We start from the raw sequence: 22834 nt of genomic DNA, 5'->3' as shown, positions 1-22834 counted from the left end.
ATGGTTCCACAACAGGCAAACACCGATGCCACCGATGCCTATAATCCCCAAATCGATATCATCATCCAAACAATCAACACAATCACCCAATCGTTCCAATTAGCAAATTCCAGCTTCCATGGATACACGATCACCGTCCCAAAAGTGTTCAATTATTTTCAGCTTAATATTCCATTAGCAGGTGATTGATTGATAAGGCTTCTAGGCAAGATACGCCCCAAGATGCGAGAGCTTCATTATCATCTCATTGAATCGCACTCGTGTGTAGGCGAGAGCGTGTGAATAGCCACCACCTAATCCCACATCGCCCCGCCGAAAACGCTCACAAGATTGCTACTATGTATAGCTTGGGTGATGAACTGCGAAAACGTGCAATCAAATGGGATACGAATAGAAAGCTTATTGTGTCCTAGGACTACAACGTCTCAAAGCTGTACAAAGCGCATCTTCCAGCGAACCAAAACCACAAACCTCCCGGAAAATCTCCCCCATCGATACAAATTGATTGTAAGCACATCGTCATAAGCATCATCGACAGCATCACCGGGCTTCATCCGATTTATGCTGGGAGATTAAGGATTCATGTCTTGCTCTACAACCCTCAGCCCTCGCAATGAACAATGGGTGCTCTCCTGGTGGGAGTTGGGACGACACTACCTACCAGGGAGCAGCAATTGATTTCCTTGTTCAACACACTGTTTCGCTGTCGAGATTCTAATTTAGATAAAATTGATGGTGGAAACGTGAAACAATTTCAGCCGAAGCCACCCGTTGTTGATCTGCTCGCTTCCCGGCCGCAGCCACGTGCGCTTGCTGGTTCAAGTGTGCAACAGGAGGAGTATAAATACAGAGTTTATCGTGGCAGGGTGCAAGTATACTATCGAATCGAGGGAAAGTGTGGCTTTCCGGTTGACTCGCGATAGCACATTGATGCCAGATTTTGGGAAATGCCTGAAAAGTTACTTTGAAGCAGCTCTCAAGATATTTTGGAACACTTATCCAGCACTTTCAGAAGCTCTCCAGTGGTTCAAGAGTTCATCTTCAGCATTGTTGGAGAAGCTCTTCAATGCTTCTAGCGTTTCTGGAGAAGATCTTCACAGCTTTTGAAAAAGCTTTCTAGTATTCCCGGGAAATCTCTCTAGTGCTTCTGAAGAAGTTCTTCAGTGCTTCAGGAGAAGCTCTCCAGTGGTTAGCACTGCTCCTGGAGAAGCTCTTCAGTGCTTCTGAAGAAGGTCTTCAGTGCTTCTGGAAAAGATCTTCGATGCTTATAGAGAAGCTTTTCAGTGCTTCTAGTGAAGCCCTACAGTGCTTCCGAAGAAGTACTACAATGTTTCTGGAAAAGCAATGCAATGCATCTTGAGAAGTTCTGCAGTGATTTTGGAGAAACTCTTTAGTCCTTCTAGTCTCCTTCTCCTCTAGTCTAGTTCTCCTCAGTCGTTCTGGAAAAGTTCTTCAGTGCTTCCATAGAAAATCCTCTGGAAAAACTCTACAGCGCTTCCGGATAAGATCTACAGTACTTCTGGAGAATCTCTACAGTGCTTCTGGAGAATCTCTCCAGTGCTTGTGGAAATACTATTTGAGGCTTCTTGAGAAACTCTTTAGTGCTTCTGGAGAAGCCTGTCAGTGCGTCTGCAGAAGACTGTCAGTGCTTCTGGAGAAGCTTTTCAGTGCTTCTGGAGAAGTTCCTCAGAGTTTCTGGAGAAACTTGCCAATTTTTCTGGAGAAGCTTTTTAGTGCTTCTGATGAAGCTCGAATATTCCGAAAAGTTGTTTCAGAAGCATCTGGGAAGCTCTTTAAGAAGTTTCCGAGAAGCACTCTTAGAGGCTTCTGGGAAGTTCTTTCCGAAGCTTCCGAGAAGTACTTTTAGTGGATTCTGTGAAGCTTTTATAGCTTTTGAGAAGCTTTTCAGAGCTTCTGGGAAGCTTTTTCAGAAGTTTCTAGGAAGCTCTTTCAGAAGTCTCTGGAAAGCTCTTTCAGAGGCTTTTGGAAAACTCTTTCAGAAAATTCTAGGAAGCTTGTTTCAGAAGCTTCTGGGAAGCTCTTTCAGAAAATTGTAGGAAACTTTTCCAGAAGCTTCTGGGAAGCTCATCTAGAAGCTTCCAAAAAATGTTTTCAGGAGCTTCTGGGAAGCTCTTTTGGAAGCTTTAGGATTATTTTTTCAGAAGCTTCTGGGAAGCTTTTTTAGAGGCTTCTAAGAAACTGTTTCAGAAATGTTTGGGAAGCTTTTCAAAATCTTCTGGAAAGCTCTTCCAGAAGTTTCGAAAAAGTTGTTTCAGAAGCTTCTGGGAAGCTCTTTCAAAAGCTTCTGGGATGCTTTTTCAGATGCTTATGGGAAGCTATCACAGAAGATAGTGGAAAGCTCTTTTTAAAGCTTTTGGGAAGCTTTTTCAGAAGCTTTGGGATTATTTTCAGAAGTTTCGGAGAAGCTCTTTCAGAAACTTTGGAAATCTTTCAGAAAACTCTAGGAACCTTTTCCATATGCTTCTGGGAAGCTCATCTAGAAGCATCCAAAAAATTGATTCAGAGCCTTCTGGGAAGCTCTTTCAGAAACTTTGGGATTCCTTTTCAGAAGCTTCTGGGAAGCTCTTTCAGAGGCTTCTGGAAAACTGTTTCAGAAACATTTGGGAAGCTAATTCAGAAGCTAATGGGAAGCTCTCACAGAAGCTTACGGGAAGCTCTCTCAGAAGCTTGTGGGAAGCTCTTTTTAAAGCTTTTGGGAAGCTCTTTCAGAAGCTTTTTGGAAGCTCTTTCAGAAGCTTTGGGATTATTTTCATAAGTTTCTGAGAAGCTCTTTCAGAGGCTTTATTCAGAAATTTCCAGGAAGGAAGTTTCTGGGAAGCCCTTTTAGAAGCATGCTAAAAGTTGTTTCAGTAGGTTCTGGAAAGCTTCCGAGAAGCTTTCTAAGAAGCTTCTGGAAAGCTCCTGAGAAGCTATTTCAGAAGCTTTTGGGAAGCTCTTTCAGAAGCTTCTGGAAAGCTCTTTCAGAAGCTTCTGAGAAGCTCTCACAGAAGCTTGTGGAAAGCTCTTTCAAAGCCTTTGGGAAGATTTTTTAGAAGCTTTGGGATTATATTTAGATGTTTCTGAGAAGCTGAGGTTCCTGAAAAGGTCTCTCAGGAACTTCTAGGAAGCTTTTTCAGAAGCTTTTGAGAAGCTCTATTAGAAGCTTCCGAAAAGTTGTTTCACTAGCTTCTGGGAAGCTTCCGAGAAGCACTCTAAGAAGCAGTGTCGTAAAAATTCAGCCGAATGATACCCGATCAGTGCGAAAACGAACAAAAACAAACTCCGCTAGCAAGAAGCCAATCTGACTTCGAGTGCGAATGCGACGAGAAAGAGAGTGGGTGTAACACACGCACACATTCAGTTTCACCCACTGTTGGTGTCATTTCAAAATTCAGTTTCACCTAGAGGCACTGAAATTGAAAATTGAATATAAAAAATTACAAATGAATTTTATATTACTGGTGTAAGAAAACGGCAATGTGATGCCTCCAGTTGATGAATCATGATTGTCTTTTAATAAAAAAATACAACTATTGCAATTTGCGGATGTTTTGTGGGGTATTCTGACGGAAATGATTTTTTTCACTAGTGAAATTGAATTTGAATTTCAGTAGTGGATGAGAATTAGTGAAGCAAAAGTAATTGAAAAACTGAATGCACGTTCTACCAGATTCGTGCATGTATTGTCAAACAAATATTCACACAAAGAAGAATTCAACGATGACGGAGCCTACTGAGGATCGGCGTTGTTGACTGTATATTGAAATATGCAGACACTACTAAGAAGCGACTGGGTAGTTCTTTCAGAAACTTCTTGGACACTCTCTCAGAAGCTTATGGGAAGCTCTTTCTGAAGCTTCCGAGAAGCACTTTAAGAAACTTCTTGGAAGCTTTCTCAGAAGCTTCTGGGAAGCTCTTTTAAAAGTTTCTGGGAAGCTCTCTTAAAAGTGTCTGGGAAGCTCTCTCAGAAGCTTCGGGATTCGTTTTCAGAAGCTTTTGGGAAGCTCTCTAAGAAGCTTCCGGGAAGCACTCTAAGAAGCACTTTCAAAAGCTTCTGGAAAGCTCTTTCAAAAGCTTCTGGGAAGTTCTTTCAAAAGCTTCTTGGATGCTTTCTTAGAAGCTTCTGGGAAGCTCTCACTGAAGCTTCTGAGAAGCTCTCTCTTTGAAGCTTTCGGGAAGCTCTTTTGAAACTTTTGGGAAGCTCTTTCAGAAATTTCTGGGAAGCTTTTTCAGAAGCTCTTTAAGAAGCTTCTTGGAAGTTTTTTAGTAGCTCCCAAAAAGTTGTTTTAGAAGCTTCTGGGAAGCTGTTTTAGATGCTACCGAGGAGCTTCTGGGAAGCTATTTTAGAAGCTTCTGGGAACTTCTCTCAGAAGCTTCTGGGAAGCTCTCTCAGAAGCTTCTGAGAAGCTCTTTCAAAAGCTTCCCAGAAGCGCTCACAGAAGTAGCTCCCAAAAAGTTGTTTTAGAAGCTTCTGGGAAGCTGTTTTAGATGCTACCGAGGAGCTTCTGGGAAGCTATTTTAGAAGCTTCTGGGAACTTCTCTCAGAAGCTTCTGGGAAGCTCTCTCAGAAGCTTCTGAGAAGCTCTTTCAAAAGCTTCCCAGAAGCGCTCACAGAAGTTTCTGGAAGCTCTTTTAAAGGTTTCGTGGAAGCTTTTTCAGAAGCTTCTGGGAAGCTCTTTCAAAAGCTTCTGGGAAGCTCTTTCAAAAGCTTCTGGAAAGCTATTTCAGAAGCTCCTAGGAAGATCTCTCAGAAGCTTCTGGGAAGCTCTCTCAGAAGCTTCTGGGAAGCTCTTTTTAAAGCATCTGGGATGCTCTTTCAGAAGCTTTGGGTTTCTTTTCAGAAGCTTCTCGGAAGCTCTTTCAGAGGCTTTTGGAAAGCTATTCCAGAAGCTTCTGGAAAGCTCTCTCAGAAGCTTTTGGGAAACTCTCTCATAAGCTTCTGAGAAGCTTCTTCAGAACTTCCCAGAAGCTCTTTCAGAAGCTTCCCAGGAGCTCTCTAAAAAAAATCATTTTTTTCAAGCTCCGAAAAAAATTTCAGAAGCTTTTTTAGAAGCTTTCGAGAAACACTCAAAGAAGCTTCTTGGAATCTCTTTCAAAAGCTTCGGAGAAACTATTTCAGAAGCTTCTGTGAAGCTCTCTCAGAAGCTTCTGAGAAGCTTTTCCTTAAGCTCCCTTTCTCTATTAGAAGCTTCCAAAAATTTGTCTCAGAAGCTTCTGAGAAGCACTCCAAGAAGCTTCTGAGAAGCTCTCTCAGAAGCTTCCCAGAAGCTCTCACAGAAACTTCTAGGAAGCCCTTTTTGAAGCTTATGGGAAGCTCTTTTAGAAGCTTTGGGATTCTTTTTCAGGAGCTTACGAGAAGCACTTGTAGAAGCTTCTTCTTCTTCTTCTTCTTGGCATTACGTCCTCACTGGGACAAAGCCTGCTTCTCAGCCTATTGTTCGTATGAGCACTTCCACAGTTATTATCTGAGAGCTTTCTTTGCCAATGTTCACATTTTCGCATTCGTATATCGTGTGGCAGATTGTGACCCGTTTCTCCGAAAGCCATTTCCCCGAATAACCCGTTTCCCCGAAAAGTGGAGCAGTTGAAATAGGTGCTAAAATATTTTCAGTGGCAGGATGGTGAATTAGAAAGAGCGATAGCAATTAAAAGAAGGAGGTATTTGGTCATTCTCCATTATACACATGTTGCCAAAAAAGCTGAAAACGGTAAAACTTGTAAGATCCGCCAATTAAATAAAGAAAGGTTGCATATCTGCAACGTTATTCACCCTGAAATGTATAAAGATATGACAATTATGAGTGCCAAAAACTTTTCGGGGAAGTGAGAAGTCAAGGAAATTTCTATTACGAAAAGATCCTGGACCGACCGGGATTTGAACCCAGACACCTTCAGCATGGCTTTTCTTTGTAGTCGCGGACTCTAACCACCCTTAGAAGCTTCTAGGAAGCTTTATGGAGTTTCTGGGAAGCTTTTTCAGAAGCTTCTGGGAAGCTTTTTCAGAAGCCTCTGGGAAGCTCTTTCAGAAGCTTCTATGAAACTCTTTCAGAAGCTTCGGGGTGCTCTTTCAGAAGCTTCTGAGAAGCTCTTTCTGGAGCTGCTGGGATGCTTTAAGAAAGCTCTTTCAGAATACTGGGAAGCCCTTAAAGATATGTTTGGTAAGCTTTTTCAGAAGCTTCTGGGAAGATCTTCAATGCTTCTAAAGGAGGTCTGCTGTGCTTCTAGAGAAGCTCTCCAGTGCTTCAGAAGAAGGTCTCTAGTGCTTCTGGAAAACTGCTGTTGTGCTTCTAGAGAAACTTTTCAGACTTTTTCAAACTTTCAAACTCTGGTGAAGCTCTACAGTTCTTCTGGATAAGCTCTTCAATGCTTCTGGAGAAGCTCTCCAGTGCTTGTGGAGAAGTACTTCTGGAGAAGCTCTGCAAAACTTCCAGTGCTTCTGGAGAAGCTCAACAGAACTTCTGGAGAAGCTTTCCAGCGGTACGGATCTGGTGTAGTGGTTAGAACACACGCCTCTCCCGCCAAGGGCCTGGGATCGAATCCCATCCCCGAAATAGTCACTAAAAAAAAAAATAATTTCAGTGACGACTTCCTTTGGAAGGGAATTAAGCCGTTTGTCCCGAGATGAACAAGCCCAGGGCTAAACATCTTGTTAATAAAGATAGAATAAAAAGCTCTCCAGTGCTTTAAAAAAAAAAAAACTTTGCACTGCTTCTAGAGAAGCTCTTAAGTCCTTTGGTCTTTTCGAAGAAGATCTCCAGTGCCTCTGGAAAAGCTCTTAAGTGCTTCTGATGAAGCTCTCCTCTGTTTCTGGAGATGCTCTTCATGGCTTCTGGAGAAGCTCTCCAGGTTCTTCTGGAGATGCTCTCCAGGTTCTTCTGGAGAAGCTCTCCAGGTTCTTTTGGAGACGCTTTCCAGGTTCTTCTCCAAAAGTTCTCCAATGCTTTCGGAAAAGCTTGTGGGCTTCTTGGCCGTGTTGCCAAACATTTAGCCGCATCGTGTTCGGAAAACTTTTCGTCATGAAAGTATTTCGACCGTGTCATTGGGCGTTGCATGCTAGTCCGTTGTCTAGTGTGGTGCTTTCTTCAAAGGGCAAATCGTCCACTGGAAGCATTAACGTGCCGGTTTTCAAGCTCTTGAGGAAAATTGTAAGTTTTGTACATTTTTCAATGCTTCTCAAGAATTCTTTTCTTTCAATCTGGCACCACTCCCAAAGTTCCTGCACATTCTGAGAAATTTCTCCCGATTCCCTTGGCAGAACACGAATACTCATCCTCAGCATGGCAAAATGAAGTGATTTACGTTAATATGCAGACATGTATCTTTCCACTTCTCCCGCCTTATCTGGATTGCTTTGCATAAGCCACGATTCCAGATAAAGGCCACAAGCATTGAACCGCGCCATCCAACCGCAAATCCCTACCGGAAAAGTCATTGTTCATGATGATACATTGTACCAGTTGAAGAAATGTGGTGGTTCGGAGACTGGCTCGATAAATTAGTTGAAAATTGTTGCTCATCCTGCGATTGGAACGAAGCCATCGGAATTCAAAAGCACTACATCTCGCAAGAAGCAACTGCAAATGAGCAACATTTACATAACCCGAACGTGCACTGGATGCTCAAAGTTTGCAATGCAAAAAGCACCCTCTACCGTTGGAAGCAATCTGCTTCCGTTTGTCGTTCGTTTGGGGTCCAATAATGGCGTCAGCATACTTTGTATCACAGTTCAATCTCAATAAAACTCGACTCGCTTCCCGACTTCCCAGGCGCAGCAACATTGTTGTCATCTTGAGACGGCAAATAAAACTATTACGAGAATGATGAAATCCCATCAAAGGGAAGTACACAAAGTATGAGGAGAGTTGCTTTTTTGTCACGCTGGAAAAGTCCTTTTGCTCGCTGGATGTGCAGCCAGCATCCTGGAACAGGAGCGAATCGATTTGCCATAAAAGCGGAAACTGGCGACAGATTTTGCCTTTGTGTCGTAGTAATTGCATTATAACAAAACTGGAAGCGTCACGGACAAGTAGACCCGATTTTCTGGTGAGTCATTTTAATTTTTTTTTTGTAACCAATCAACATATATTGGCAAAACCAGACGATGACTGTTTTACTTCAGTCATTTTTATGTATTTACATATTAGACCACTTCTAGCACCACACAGAACAGCGCCTTCTGCTTTTTTTTTTACTAACGCTGCCTTTCCTGTACGTTAAACCTAATGTCGGAAGTAGTGTGCTGTATAGATCATCAGATGACCTATACAGCGCACTACTTCCGACATTAGGTTCAACGTACAGGTAAGGTAGCGCTTGTAAAAAGCGGAAGGCGCTATTCGGTTTAGTGCTAGAAAGGGTATACTAAATATAAAAGCCGTGGTTTGTCCTTATGTCTTTCAGGGCCGTTTTCTTCACCTTCGCTTAAGCCGTAAACCACGTTTACCCATATGATTAAACTAGGTTTAAGGCCTAAGCGGGGATGAAGAAATCGGCCCTCAATCTATTTGTTTGTCACTCTGACCGTAATGCTTAGTAAGCAAGGTAGCAAGCGTGCTTGCATGCAAGTTGAAGATGAGTGGTATACCTTTAGGCGAAAGTAACTAAGGTACACCGGGGCAAGTTGAAACGAGTGGGGTAAGATGAAATGCAAAGTTTTGAGAATAATGCCAATAAATTTTGGCAGAATTTTCTTCCCTAAAAGTTTATTTCATCTTTTACCTTATTGTTTCTGGAATTGAATTTTTTGTCACTATTAACTTTCACTACGATACCTGTCCAATTCATCTTACCCCAGCCGTTTCAACTTGCCCCGGTGTACCTTAATTACGAAAATGTTGTCTTTGAGCGACACGGCGCTTGCATCTTCTCGAGACATCCATCAATTTAGCAGTGTAACATGCGTCTCGTTGTCTGTGGCAAGATGGACAAATGTTCCGCTTGTTTGATCGGACCATAAAACTCAGTTCCTCTCTCTCTCGTATTGCAAAAATTGACAATGTTTACTAGCACTAAACATTCTTGACTGTGTCACAGATAATCACTCGAGGACCACTACACAGCAGAAATAGTTCACCGTTGACAGTTTCAATTAGTGGGAAATGGCGCGATGACATACTACAGATTAGTGCAGTTCCTTCCCGTGAGTAGGTAGGTATATAATGAGAAGATCAAATTCCACAAATTAGTGTTTGCTCATTAAATCGAGTGTCGTAATTACCTATGTACTTTAAGCACGACAAATGTTTGCGTTGGGTAAGTACGAATTAGCTTGAAGACTTTTTTTTTTCGATGTGATAACTAGCAGCTGTTCGAACTACTGTTAGATTTATTCGTTCGAATCTTAATCTAGGAATTATTTGACAAATTTTGAAAATCTTGGAAGAACTTTTCAAAGAACTTCTTCACGGGATTTTGAGGAAACTATTCGAATCTTCTCTTTCAGTGCTTCTGGAGAAAATGTTTTGGAGCAGATTTGGGCTCATCATTACAATCGGAGAAACAAACGATGAACGTGCAATCTTCGTTGGGATGCTAGTGTAAACCACTGCTAGCACTGCCGGAGTCGTACTAAATTGCCCAGAAATATCTTGTCAGTCGCGCAATCCTCAGTTCGTTAGAGGCTTCAGTACTTGGATCACATGACTCGAAATAACTCCTTCAATTTGGGCACTATAACACTGGATGGTTTATTTAAACTCAACTTTGTATTCACCGAACAATTTTTTTTGCAGTTGCAATCCTATCGCATCGGTTGCTGCTGGCATCTCTTCAAAAAATGTAAGATGTTTTTTCTGGGTATTGCTTTGGAAGTTAATACAGCTACACCCTCATGAGTTGATGTTCCATGAATCGATTTTTTTATGTTTCATGGTTTCGTTAACATCACTATGGGTTGATGTAATGATTGCTTTGAGAATTCTTTTATCGAACCTAGTGCTTCTGAAAAAAAAAATATCTTCAGTGCTTCTGGAGGATGTCTTTGGAGAAGCTCTGCAGTGCTTCTGAAGAAGCTTGCCAGTGCTTATGGAGGAGTTACTAAGTTCTTCTGGAAAAGTTCTCCAGTGCTGCTGGAGAAGCTCTCCGGTGTTTCTGAAGATGCTCTCAAGTTTTTCTGGAGAAGCTCTCCATTGCGTCTGAAGAAGCTCTCAATTGCTTCTGAAGAAGTTCTCAAGTGTTTCTGAATAAGCTCTCCAAAGCTTTTGGCGAAGCTCGTCGGTGCTTCTGGAGAAGCTCTTTAGTGCTTCCGGAGGAGTCTCGATTAGTTCAGGAGAAGCTATCCAGTGCCTCTGGATAAGCTCTCAAGTGCTTCTGGAGGAGCTCTCTAGTGCTTAACGAGGAATTCTCAAATGTTTCTGGAGAAGCTGATCAATGCTTCTGAAGACACTCTCGATTGGTTTTGGAGAAACTCTCCAGTGGTTCTGAATAAGCTCTCAGGTGCTCCAAGAGAAGCTTCTGAAGAAGCTTACCAATGCTTCTGGAGAAGCTCTTCAGTGCTTCTGGAGAACCTGTCCAATGCTTTTTGAGAAGCTGTCCAGTGCTTTTTAAGCAGCTTTCTAGTGCTGCGGAATCAGCTCTATAGTGCTTCTGAAGAAGCTCTTCAGTGTTTCTGGAGAAGCTCTTTAGTGCCTCTTCAGTGCTTTTTTAGAAGCTCTCCAGTTCTTCTGGATAAGCTCTTCAGTGCTTCTGGAAGAGCTGACCAATGCTTCTGGAGAAGCTCTTCAGTGTTTCTGAATTAGTTCTCCAGTGTTTCTGGAGAAGCTCTCCAGTGCTTCAGGATAAGCTCTGTAGTGCTGCTGGAGAAGCTCTCCAGTGCTTCTGAACAAGCTCTTCATTACTTCTGAAGATGCTCTCAAGTGTTTCTAAATAAGCTCTTCTGTGCTTCAGGAGAAGCTTTTCAGTGTTTCTGGAAAAGCTCTCAAGTGCTTCTGGAGAAGATCTCCAGTGCCTCTGGAGGAGCACTCTAGTGCTTCTGAAGGACCTCTCAAGTGCTTCTGGAGAGCTGAACAGCGCTGCTGGATAATCTCTTAAGTGGTTTTGTAGAAGCTTTCCAGTGCTTTTGGAGAAGCTGTTCAGTTTTTCTGGATAAGCTCTCCAGGGCTTCTGGAGGAGATCTCAAGTACTTCTGGAGGAGATCTCAAGTACTTCTGGAGAAACAGTCCAGCGTTTCTGGATAAGCTCACCAGTGCTACTGGAGAAGATGTCCAATGCTCCAGTGGTTTTGGAGAAGCTCTTTAGTGCTTCCAGATGTGCCTCAGGTGATTCAGGAGTAGCTCTCCATTGCTTCTGAAGATGCTCTCAAGTGTTTCTAAATAAGCTCTTCATTACTTTTGGAGAGGCACTTCAGTGCTCATGGATAAGCTCTTCAGTGCTTCCAGAGCAGCCTCGAGTGCTTCAGGAGAAGCTTTCCAGTGTTTCTGGAAAAGCTCTCCAGTACCCCTGGAGGAGCTCTCTAGTGCTTCTGGGGAAGCTGACCACCGCTGCTGGAGAATCTCTTGAATGGTTTTGGAGAAGCTCTCCGGTGCTTCTGGAGAAGATGTGCAGTGCTTCAGGAGAAGCTCTCCATTGCTTCTGAAGAAGCTCTTCATTGCTTCTGAAGATGCTTTCAAGTGTTACTAAATAAGCTCTTCATTGCTTTTGGAGAAGCTCTTCAGTGCTTATGGATAAGCTCTCCAGTGCTTCCAGAGGAGCCTCAAGTGCTTCAGGAGAAGCTCTCCAGTGTTTCTGGAAAAGCTCCCCAGTGCCCCTAGAGGTGCTCTCTAGTGCTTCTGGAGAAGCTGACCAGCGCTGCTTGAGAATCTTTTGATTGGTTTTGGAGAAGCTCTCCAGTGCTTATGAATAAGCTCTCAAGTGCTTCTGGAGAAGCTGTCCAGTGCTTCTGGAGAAGCTCTCCAGTGGTTTTGGAGAATCTCTCCAGTGCATCTGGAGAAGCTCTCAAGTGCTTCTGAATGAGTTCTCCAGTGCTCCTAGAGAAGCTCTTCAGTGCTCAGAAGAATCTTTCCAGTGCTTCTGAATCAGCTCTCCAGTGCTTTTAGAAAAGCTCTTCAGTTCTTCTGTAGAAGCTCTTCAGTGCTTCTGGAGCAGCTTTTCAGTGCTTCTGGAGAAGATCTCCAGTGTTTCTGAATTAGCTCTCCAGTGCTTCTAGAGAAGCTCTTAAGTGCTTCTGAAAAAGCTCTTCAGTACTTCTAGAGATGTTCTTCAGTGCTTCTGGAGAAGCGCTTAAGTGCTTCTTGGGAAGCTCTCCAGTGCTTCTGGAGAAGCTCTCTTGTGCTTCAGGTGAAGAGGTGAAGCTCTGCAGGGCTTCAGGAGAACCACTTCAGTGCTTTTGGAGAAACTCTTCAGTGCTAACACTTTTTTGATTAAGCCTATTAAATCATTAGGTTTATCTTCATAAAAAATATTTCAAAATTTCTTTTGGAGTAATGGTGTTTAAGATTGCCCTCCTCTTTCGTTACTACACCTTAAATTCGTCTACTAATTTTTGAGAAATTGACAAAGCATTCCTTAACTTAGATTCTCGTTCAGAAATATATTTGAAATTTTGTTTAATGTTATTTTTTTGTTTATATGTTTTGGCAGAACATTTCCAGATATTTTTTTTATAAATTCTCTGGATAGTTTTTTAGGATGAATTATATTCGGAGATTGAAGATCTCTTCTATAAGAGTTTATTCAGACAAACGTTTTTCAGAAATGCTTCTAAATTTTTATGATATTACACCATACAATTTTGTTTACGGAGTTCTTTGAGTTTTCCTATAGGTACAGAATTTTACAAAGAGATTCTATTGAAGATTCCATTGATTTGGAGTATTTTTGGATCGGCACCGACGAGGAGATGCCGGAAATCGATGTCTGTCAACATTTTGACTTCCGGTTTATGAAAAGCACACTTAGCATATGAAATATGGGTATTTCTGGAACGGGACCGATGAGTAGATGCCAGAAATCAATATTTGATGCCATTTTGAAATTCAAGAAGGCGACTTCCGGTTTGTGTATATCAATTGAAATCCATGCTATATTGGGATTTTTGAAGCTCGACCGATGAGTATATGATGGAAAACGATGTGTGTAGTTTTCACAGAACGGAAGTCTCCATCTTAGATTCAAAAATGGCGACAGACATCGATTTCTACCATCTACAAATAGGTCCTGTTCCAGAAATATCCCTATTATATGGCTAGAATGTAATTTTCATGAATCGAAGTCGCCATATTGGATTTCAAAATAACATCAGACATCGATTATCGGCATCTTTTCATCGGTCCCGCTCTAGAGATACCCATATTGTATGGGTGCACACATTGACACTATGACAGTGTGTATGACAGATAAACGTCTAAAACCGATTGCTGTGATCGATCCTTGTGCAACTTCTGAACGCAGTGAATTCTATATCTCACAGTGTTAACCAAGATTTATTGAAAGGAGGTTCAGCAATCTAAGAAGTTAGTATGTGCGAGGTGTGGTCAGCTGAGAGGAAGATGAAAGTGACAGCTGGCGAGCTGGTTAGCTGGCGCGTATGTTTGCATGTTTCGTTTCTATGGGATTGTTAGGGATTGTTTAGCACAGAAAACCAGTGAGGTGAAAATTTTCTTCCGCATTCCTGATTGCTTATTTGCTTATCGTTGTGATAAAAAATATGTAAAAATCAAGTGTTTTGTTGCTTAAACATGGAGAACGCCATCTGAGACGAGAAATTTCGCGTATAAATCCACGGTATGGATTGCTGAATGAAACGAACAAATCTAAATGGAGTATGGCTAGGGCGTGTCCATAGTGAGAAAAGCTAAAATGTCTGAAAGTACCTCGTACGTGACTGACAAAATAAGACTTGTGGTTTTTGATCTTGAAATCTTGAATAGAAGCCTGTTCGAAGAACTTGATCTAATTATTAGTGTTTTAGACCAATCAAAACATTCAGGCAAAGCGTACAAATTCTTGTGAGACATAGCTTTTTCTAGTACCTTCTAACCAAAAAAACCTTGCCAGCTGTCACCTGTCAATTTAACATGGCGGATGCAGTATCCTGACAGATTGAACTACCCCCCTTTTAGATACCTTGGTGTTAACTTTGTTTGTGACGCAAGACGAACTGAAGGAAAGAATATCACTTTTAATTTTTTTTTTCAGCATTGCACTCGAGAGTTCGATCAAAATATATAGCGAACATGGAATCGGCACACGGTCCCTTAGGTCGTTTTCACCGGTGCTCTATTTTTTTGGTCCAATTGTATAACAGTTCTAAAAAAATAGACCACAAAAAATAGATCAAATTTCATCCGCTCCCACCGCAGTTTGATGTAAAGCCAGTTTCAAATAAATTTGTCCTCAATTCAACATCAGCTCTCCTGCCTGATGGTGAAGCAAATCAAAAATATGTTTGCGGCGATCTGTGATAGTGAATACGGCGATTACTGCTCATTATCAACCAAGAATATATTTTCTCGAAGTCTACGATGTATCCAACTTCGGAAGCGGCACGTTTTTTTTTTTTGTATTCTGATGTGCATTCATAATCTCTACTACCAAACATGGACATCTTGCATATTCTAGATTAATTATAGAATTAATTTGACGATACAAATGCTTTTTTTATCTACCATATCAACAATATCTGGGAAGAGTAAATATAAACCATATCAGAGTAAAAACGCATTTCTCCAAGATTTTGTCAAGAAATTTCTCAATAGGCAATAGTTCAGATTTTTTTTCGAAAACTTGTTCAGAGAATGCAGTAATTCCTTTAAAAATTTCACCAAGAAATGTGTCAGATATTTTCAGAAATTGTTCCAATGACAGCTCAAGAGACTTCTTTAACAGTTCTTCCACAGATTCCTCGAGAGATTTTTATGAAAATTCTCATAGGGACTCCATAAAGGTTTCCCCAAGGATTCCTCCTACTGTTGTCCATTTTTTACCCCCTCCAGTGTTTCTTGTTGTTCATTGTTCAAGTCCCCTCCAAGTGTTTCTTGATGTTCATGATAATTCCACCACGGAATAATCCAGAGATTTTTTTCAAACGCTTTTCCAAGGATTTCAATAGTTCCTGCAAAGATTTCATCTAGTTCAGACATTTTCCAGAAATTTCTCTACGGAATCCTCCAGGGATCTCTGCAAATATTCCACCTAGAAATGCTCCAGAATTCTACCAGGGATACCTCCAGGAACTCCTTCTACAAAGAACTCGACAAGGGATTCCTCATGAGAATTTTTAAGGAATTTGTCCATCGATTCCTTCAGGAGTTTCTTCAAAACTTTCTTAAGAAATTTCTCAAGGTTTTTCTATAGCGACATATTGCCTGGAAATGATTCAGAGATATTTTTTAAAAACTTCTTCAGGTACTCCAGTTTTTCCTTGAAAGATTTCTTCGAATATTCCGCCAAGAATTAAATCAGACATTTTCCACAAATTCCTCCAAGGGTACATGCAGAGACTTCTCCATAATATTCTACACGGATTCAACCAGGAATTCTTCCAAGGATTCCTCCAGGGTTCTACCAAGGATAGCTTCAGGAATTCCTTCTGCAATTTCTCCAGGATTTGCTCTAGAAAACCCTTAAGGGACTTCCCAAGGAATTTCTCTATGGAATTTTGCCGCCACAGAATTCAGAGACTCCTCCAGGGTTCCATCAAGGAGACCTGCAATTTCTCGAGGGATTTTTCCACAGGATTCTTTAGGGATTCGTCTAGAAACTCCTTCAGCGATTTTTGAAGGAATAGATCTAGGAAAATTTCACCGCTTTATAATTTAGAGTTTTTTTATAGATTTCATCTCGAAATAATGTAGATTTTTTCCCGAAATTTTTCCAAGGATTCTTTCGGGATTCCTCTAGAATTTCACCCGAAATTCCTCCAGAGATTCTTCTAAGATTTACTCTTTCAATTTATCCAGGTATTACTAAAGATGATCTTCCAGGGATTTATCCTGGAAAATTTCCAGTGATTCCATTAGGAATTTCTTCGAAATTCATTTCAAAGATATCTCGAGGAATTTGTCTAAGATCATTTTGCCAGAATATAAGAGATATTTTCGAGAACTTCTAGAGAACGATTTTTCTACGGATTCCTCCTGTAATTCTTTTAGGAATTTGTCCTAAGATTTGCTTGTGAATTACTCCAGAAACTCCTTCAGAGAGTTCTCAACGAATTTATTTAGGAACATGTCAACAGGAAATGGTTCAATGATTTTATTTTAGAAAACTCGTCCCATGAATGCATTGAATCCTTTAGCGATTTACTTAATAATTTCCCAATAAAATATTTAAGATATTTTCCAAAACATACACCTGAGAGTTTTCCAGGAATTTTCCAGGGAATCTTCCAAGAAGGATTCCCTAGGATTCCAGTACTTTTTCTGGGATTCCTCTACATAATTCCTTTGACTTCTTCAGGAAGTTTTCAAGAAATTGCTTTTGGAAAATTTTGCTGCTCAATAATTAGGAGTTCTTTTTTTCTGCAGGAGATCCTGCAGAGATTTCAGTAATTCATCTGTAGATTTCACCTTGACATTTTCCATGTATTTCTTCAAGGATTCCTCCAGGAGTTCCGCCGCGAATTCCTTGGCATTTTTCTAAGGTTTTCTTCAGGAATTTCTCCATAAGCTACTTAATGTATTTCTCATGGAATTTTTGCCAATATTGTTTCGACAGGGAATAAGAGATATTTGCGAGAATTTCTCCATGAATTCCAGTATTTCCTTAAAGAATTTCTTCAATGATTTCACCAAAAAAGAAATTTAGAAAGTTTTCAGAAATTCCTCCAGGAATACCTTCGGAGACTTCTCCGAGAATTATCTCTGGGATTCCTCTCAAAGTTTCACCCGTAATTTCACTCCGCAATTTCTCCAGAAAATTCCTTCAATGCTTCCTCCAGAGAACGGTCTTCCTCAGAGTTTTTCAATGGATTTTGTCAGGAATTCTTCTAAGACCAAAAATTCTTTCGGGTAAACTGCCAGAGATATCTCAAGGAATCCCATAAAGTATTCTTCGAGTAAATCACTCTAGGATTCTTTCACATAAGGATTTAACTATTAATTTTACCAAAAATATAAAAAAAACTCGAACCGCGGAATACGCCTAAATGTAGGCAATTTCCTAAGGAAGTTTTGCATTATTTAAAATAATTAGCAAATTTAGCTTAATTGAACATAGTTATGAAAGTTTTGACTATGGAATCGTTTTTGGCGATGCCAAATTTAGTACCAAAAACTTTTTTTTTTTCGATCATATCGTTTGCAGAACTCATGTGAGACATGAATCTTCGATAGTGTCATCCATAATCATATAATTCACAGTTTCAAAAAGTTCAAAATTCACGCAAAAATGTAGATTTAAACAAAGAGGGTCATTCCGATGAATGTTACCCCGGATTACAGCAAATCACTGAAGATTCCTCCTGGACAATTATGTGGAATCCTCTATCCATGGGGAATCCGTCTATCTCCCAATGATGATAATATTTATCTTGGTCCAATGTTTTGCTAAAACACAACGAGATACTTGCTCCGCTTCTAATGGCTTGTAGGGTGAGATAATAAGTTTTTCGAAAAATTTACTATGGCAGCAAAGTTAACGCTTTTTAACAAATCCGCAGATACAACGCAGCATACCCTTCCGTCCACAACATCGATTCTGAAATCAAAACCAGAATCACATCTTCTACACAAACCAACAAGAAAATTTCAATTTGCTTTTGTAGGGTTTCAAAAAAAAGAAGGGCTGGTTGCCGTTCCAAATGTTGCGCAGTGAACCGAGCAAAGCCCAACATCAAAAAGAAAGCAAATCGAAAACATATCTTGTTATCTGCATCAAGTTGATATAAATTTTTCATTAATTTATTCTGTATCATATTTTGTTATATGAGAATATGAGGATAAAAAAATAAAGCAATCATCTTGACGCAGACTCATTTCTTTATCAAACGAAAACACGTTTACCTCAGTGCGTTCTCAATTTGCTGTCCATGATAGCAGAAATAATTTTCAATTTGCTTTAACGGCAAAAATAGTTTTCAACTAGATGTCATGGGAACATTTTTATACTCTCAGTTTTGATATTTTAACCGTTAAAATGACCAAAATGACAACAAACTGAGTTATCAAAATCTACGACATCACAACATTAAAATTAGTTTTCAATATGTTTTCTCGGGAATACTGCAATTACTGTTGGTTATCAAATCATCGAGTTATTGCATGATTTTTTATATATTTTACACTTTATACTTTTATTGTATTTCATTCTATTACATAACAATCATTTAACTGAATCATATAATGGGTGATATTGGGAGGGTGCATCAGGGCATCATTGAAGTTACAGCTGGACAATGGAGTGGAGTGCCAGCCGGAGTCACGGGTTGAAGTAACCGTAACATCCTTGTAGATGGGTTCTTCTATCCCAACAGTTGTAATGGATTTGACGCGCCCTTATTATAACAAACCATCCCGTGGATAACTTGACAGGTATTGCAAATTTCATTATACTTTCCGTTGGATCATATTATTGGAAGGAGATTCTCTATTTCCCGCGGGTTTCGCGTAAGTGTCTCTGCTTACGGGTCCGCCACACCCCATTTTGGCCCTTCATACAATGGTATGTTGAATTCAGATTGATAATGAAAATTGACTGTACTGTTAAGTGGAACCGCATGCAGAGCAAGACTCAAGCTATGATGGTGGCTACCTACATACATACATACATACATACAATACTGCAATTACTGTTGGTTATCAACCAAAAATGCTTGCATATTCTAGATGAAATTTTATGGGGTGATAGGAATGTTTTGTTTTTCTACCATATCAACAATATCTGTGAAGAGTAAATTTAAACCATATCAGAATAAAAACCATGGTTTTGTCAGGGATTTTATCAAGAGACATTATGCAGACAATAGTTCAGGGAAAACGCCAAGAGAATGCAAATACTCCTTCAATTATTTCTTCAAAAATTTCACCAATAAATATGTGAGACATTCTTCAGAAATTCTTCCAATAACTCCTCCAAAGAGTATTCTCATAGGGGCTCCTTCACGATTTCTCTTGCCTTTTCTCCAAAGAATGCCTCATTTTTTTTATTTCAAAACTCCTTCTAGGATATCTTCTTGGCATTTCTCAAGGAATTTATGTTAGAAAATTTCACCACGAAATAATTCAGAGATTTTTTTGAAACTCATCCATGGATTTCAAAACTTCCTTCAAATAATAGACATGTAGGTGAATTCCGGCGCACATTTTCTTCGAAGAGAAGAAATTTTCTTCCATAATCTACCAGTAAGAAAATTTTCTTTTCTTCGAAAAAAATGCGCGCCGAAATTCGCCTAATGGTGTATACATTTTCCAGAAATTTCTCTACGAATTCTTCCAGGGTCCTATCCGAGTACTCCACCAGGGATTCCTCCAGGAATTATAAATCTACTAGGGATTCCTTATGGGTGTGCTGTTGAGAAAGGGATTTGTCCATCGATTCCCTCAGGAATTTCTCCAAAAGTTACTGCAGGTATTTATCAAGGATCCCTAGCGACATATTGTCAGGAAATAATTCAAAATTCTTTTTGAAAACTCCTTTAGGCACTTAAGTGTTTCATTAAAGAATTTCTTAAATGATTTCACCAAGAAATAATTCAGATATTGTCCACAAATTCCTCCAAGGTTACATGCAGAAACTTCTCCAGAAATTCCTACACAGATTCGACCAGAAATGCTTCCGATAATTCTCATAGAGATTTCTCCAGGATTCTATCAACGATTCCTCCAGGATTTTCTTCTTCAATTTCTTAAGGTATTCCTCAAAAAAAATCCTTCAGGGCTTCCTAAGGAATTCCTCTAGCGAAGCTTTGCCGCCAAATAATTCAGAGATTCTTTCGAAAACTCCTTCAAGGATATCTGTAAATCTTTCAAAAAAATTATCTGAACATATTTCAGATACTTTACAAAAAATCTCCATGGATTTCTCCTGAGACTTCTTCCTGAATTCTTCCACAGATTTCTCCAGAGAGTCTTCCAAGAAATTTCAAAGGGACTCCTCCAAGGTTCTATCAGGAAACAATGTCTCGAGGGATTCTTCTAATGAATTCCTTCAGGAATTCATCTAGTCAGTAATTCAGCGGTTTTTCAAGGAATTGTTCTAGAAAATTTTCACTGCCTTATAATTCAGAGTTTTTTTCTTCGAAAACTCCTCCAGAGATTTCAGTAATTCTTACATAGATTTCACTGCGACAGAATTTAGATATTTTCCAGAAATTTCTCCAAGAATTCTTTCGAGAATTACTAGTTCAAAGATATATCGAGGAATTTTTCTAAGATCATTTTGCCAGGAAATAAGCGATAATTTCGAGATCTTCTCCGCGTATTCCAGTAATTCATTCAAGGCCTTTATGGAAAATCTCACCAAGAAATAATTTAAATATAACCACCAGGAATTCCTCCAGGGAATACTCCAAAAATTTCATCAATTCTACCTCCATAGATTTAACCTTGATATTTCCCATGATGATTCCTATAGAGATTGTCTATAGGACATGTCTCCAGAGATACCTTCACAGTATTCCTCAAGAAAATCATACAGCAAAAGGAATTTCTCTAGAGAAATTTCTCCACGAAAAAAATTAGAGATTGTTTCGAAAACTTCTCGAAGTATTTCAGTAATTCTTTCAAAGAATTCACCTAGACCTAGGCATAATATATTTTTTTTTAATTTCTCAACGGGTTCTTCCAGAGACTATTCTAGACTTTTTTCCAAGAATTCTTCCAGACTTCCAAATTTCTCTATTTTGCAATTGCTCTGAAGAATATCTCAAAAGGATTCCTTTAGGAATTTGTGCTAGGAATCCCTCAGAAATTCCTCCAAGGGCTCATTCAGAAATTTTTAAACGAATTTCTCTAATAACATATCCCCAGGTTATATTTCAGAAATATTTTCGAAAACTTCTTCAAGGATTTCCTTAAAAAATGTCTTCAAGATATATATCAGATATTTCTCATCTAGTACATCTAGTAATTCTTCAAAAGATGTCTTCAAAGAATTCTTAAAAGCATTCCTCCTCATATTTCCTTCAGAAATCCCTACAGAAATAATTCAGGCATTGCAGTAATTCATTCGAAGATTTCACCTGGACGGATATCTGAATTCAATTTCCAAAAATTTCTTCAAGTATTGGTCCAGAAATTCCTCCAAGAACTCTCCATAGCATTCCTTCAGAGTTCCTCAAGGGATCCCTCTACAAATTCTTTTCGGAATTTGTCCTAGATTTTTCTGAGGAATTACTCCAGAAGTTCCTCTAGGGAGTTCTCAACGAATTTTATCAGGAATATTTCAATAGGATATGATTCAATGATTTTTTTCGAAAATTTATCCAGACAATGCAGTAAATCCTTCAAAGAATTTCTTCAAAATGAAGAGTAGAGTTTGGTCCATTGAATCCCGAGCAGAAGAAAATAACTTCTGAATACCAAACTAAGGTATTCCATACCAGATAATTTCCAATACTTACAACCTGAATGAGGTATGAATGAGCCCTGCATAAGAGGTAAAATACCTCAAATAATATCTCAAGCATATTCTACGAACACCAAACTGATAACTAGATCAGGTATTGTAATACCTCAGTAATACTTGATGGATTTTCATATAAAAGTGAAATTTTTCAATAGTAGTTCAATACCTCCAGCAGACCTCAATAGCTGTTAAATACCTCAATGAAGTATTTTTAATTGTTTTAAAGATTTTTTTCAATACTATTATAATACCAAATTGAGGTATTGACAACTGAACAATACCTAATTTTGGTATGATACCAAAATATGGTATGCATAAGTTATTGGGGAGTTATTTGTTCCTGCTCGGGATCTGTTGCATACTCCTTTGTGGACTAGCGACGAAATCAAGATCGTGTCTGGTTTGCGTAGTAACCGCGCTGTCGGTATCGTTCATCCGTTTATAAGGTCACATAATCATTTCAATATATATCTTAATCGTTTTTCAAACGATATTTATCGTTTATCAAAACTAATCCTGTCTCAAAACCAAACTCCCAGTGTTTTCTTGTAGAAGTGCAGAGGACTTCTCGGCTTCCGTAAAGCAAGTAACAACATTTCCCTCCCATCCTATTGACCTGCATTGGGACGCAGCCGATGCTGTTATTGTTTATTGTAATGAGGAGAGCACCAGTACTTCGACATTGAGGATGCTACTGATCGTGAGAAGCGTCCTTGGTAGCGTCTGTTGGTTCCCTGTGTAAGTACAGCTCTTTTTGCAATAACGGAGAAGCAACTGCGGGCGGTCAATCATGCTCGTGCTCATGCTCATAGAATTACTTGAAAAAATCCTCAATGAAATATTTCAGATATTTTTGAAAAGGGTACACCTGAGACATTTCCAGGAATTCTCCAGAGAAAATCCAAAGGGACTACCCAGGGTTCCTGCATTTTTTTTTTCAGGGATTCCTCCACAGAATTCCATTAGCTCCTTCAGGAATTTGACAAAGAATTGCTCTAGGGAAATTTCACCGCTAAATAATAAAGCGTTTTTTTCGAAAACTCCTGCAGGAATCTCAGTAATTCCTCCATAGATTTTACCTTAACATTTTCTAAAAATTTCTTCTGGGATTTCCTCCAGAGACTCTTTCAGGGGTTCCTCCGAGAATTCTCTGTAATGCCGTAAATTCGGGAGAAATTGATCAGTAGGGTGGAATTGATCACCGTATCACTGGATTTTATTTCTTCCTAATGGAGCATAAATATCAATGTAACCTGTAGTGAATGAACGTTGTTTGTCGTAAGTATTGTCAAATTGTGTGTTGTGAAGTTTTTTGCGTTAAAGAATGTGTATT

The 22834-nt window shown here is 39.6% G+C and overlaps 1 protein-coding gene across 4 annotated transcripts in view; it reads right to left on the bottom strand.

Annotated features, from left to right (window-relative positions):
* Positions 1–22834, bottom strand: part of LOC5572158 (5-hydroxytryptamine receptor 1) — a 333876-nt gene that overhangs the window by 202883 nt on the left and 108159 nt on the right. The gene's annotated exons all lie outside the window — the stretch shown is intronic.

This window comes from Aedes aegypti, chromosome 1, assembly GCF_002204515.2.
Source record: "Aedes aegypti strain LVP_AGWG chromosome 1, AaegL5.0 Primary Assembly, whole genome shotgun sequence".
In the NCBI taxonomy this organism is placed as follows: Eukaryota; Metazoa; Arthropoda; class Insecta; order Diptera; family Culicidae; genus Aedes; species Aedes aegypti.
The sequence above is the reverse complement of the archived record's forward strand: the minus strand, read 5'-3'. Positions and strand labels throughout refer to the sequence as shown.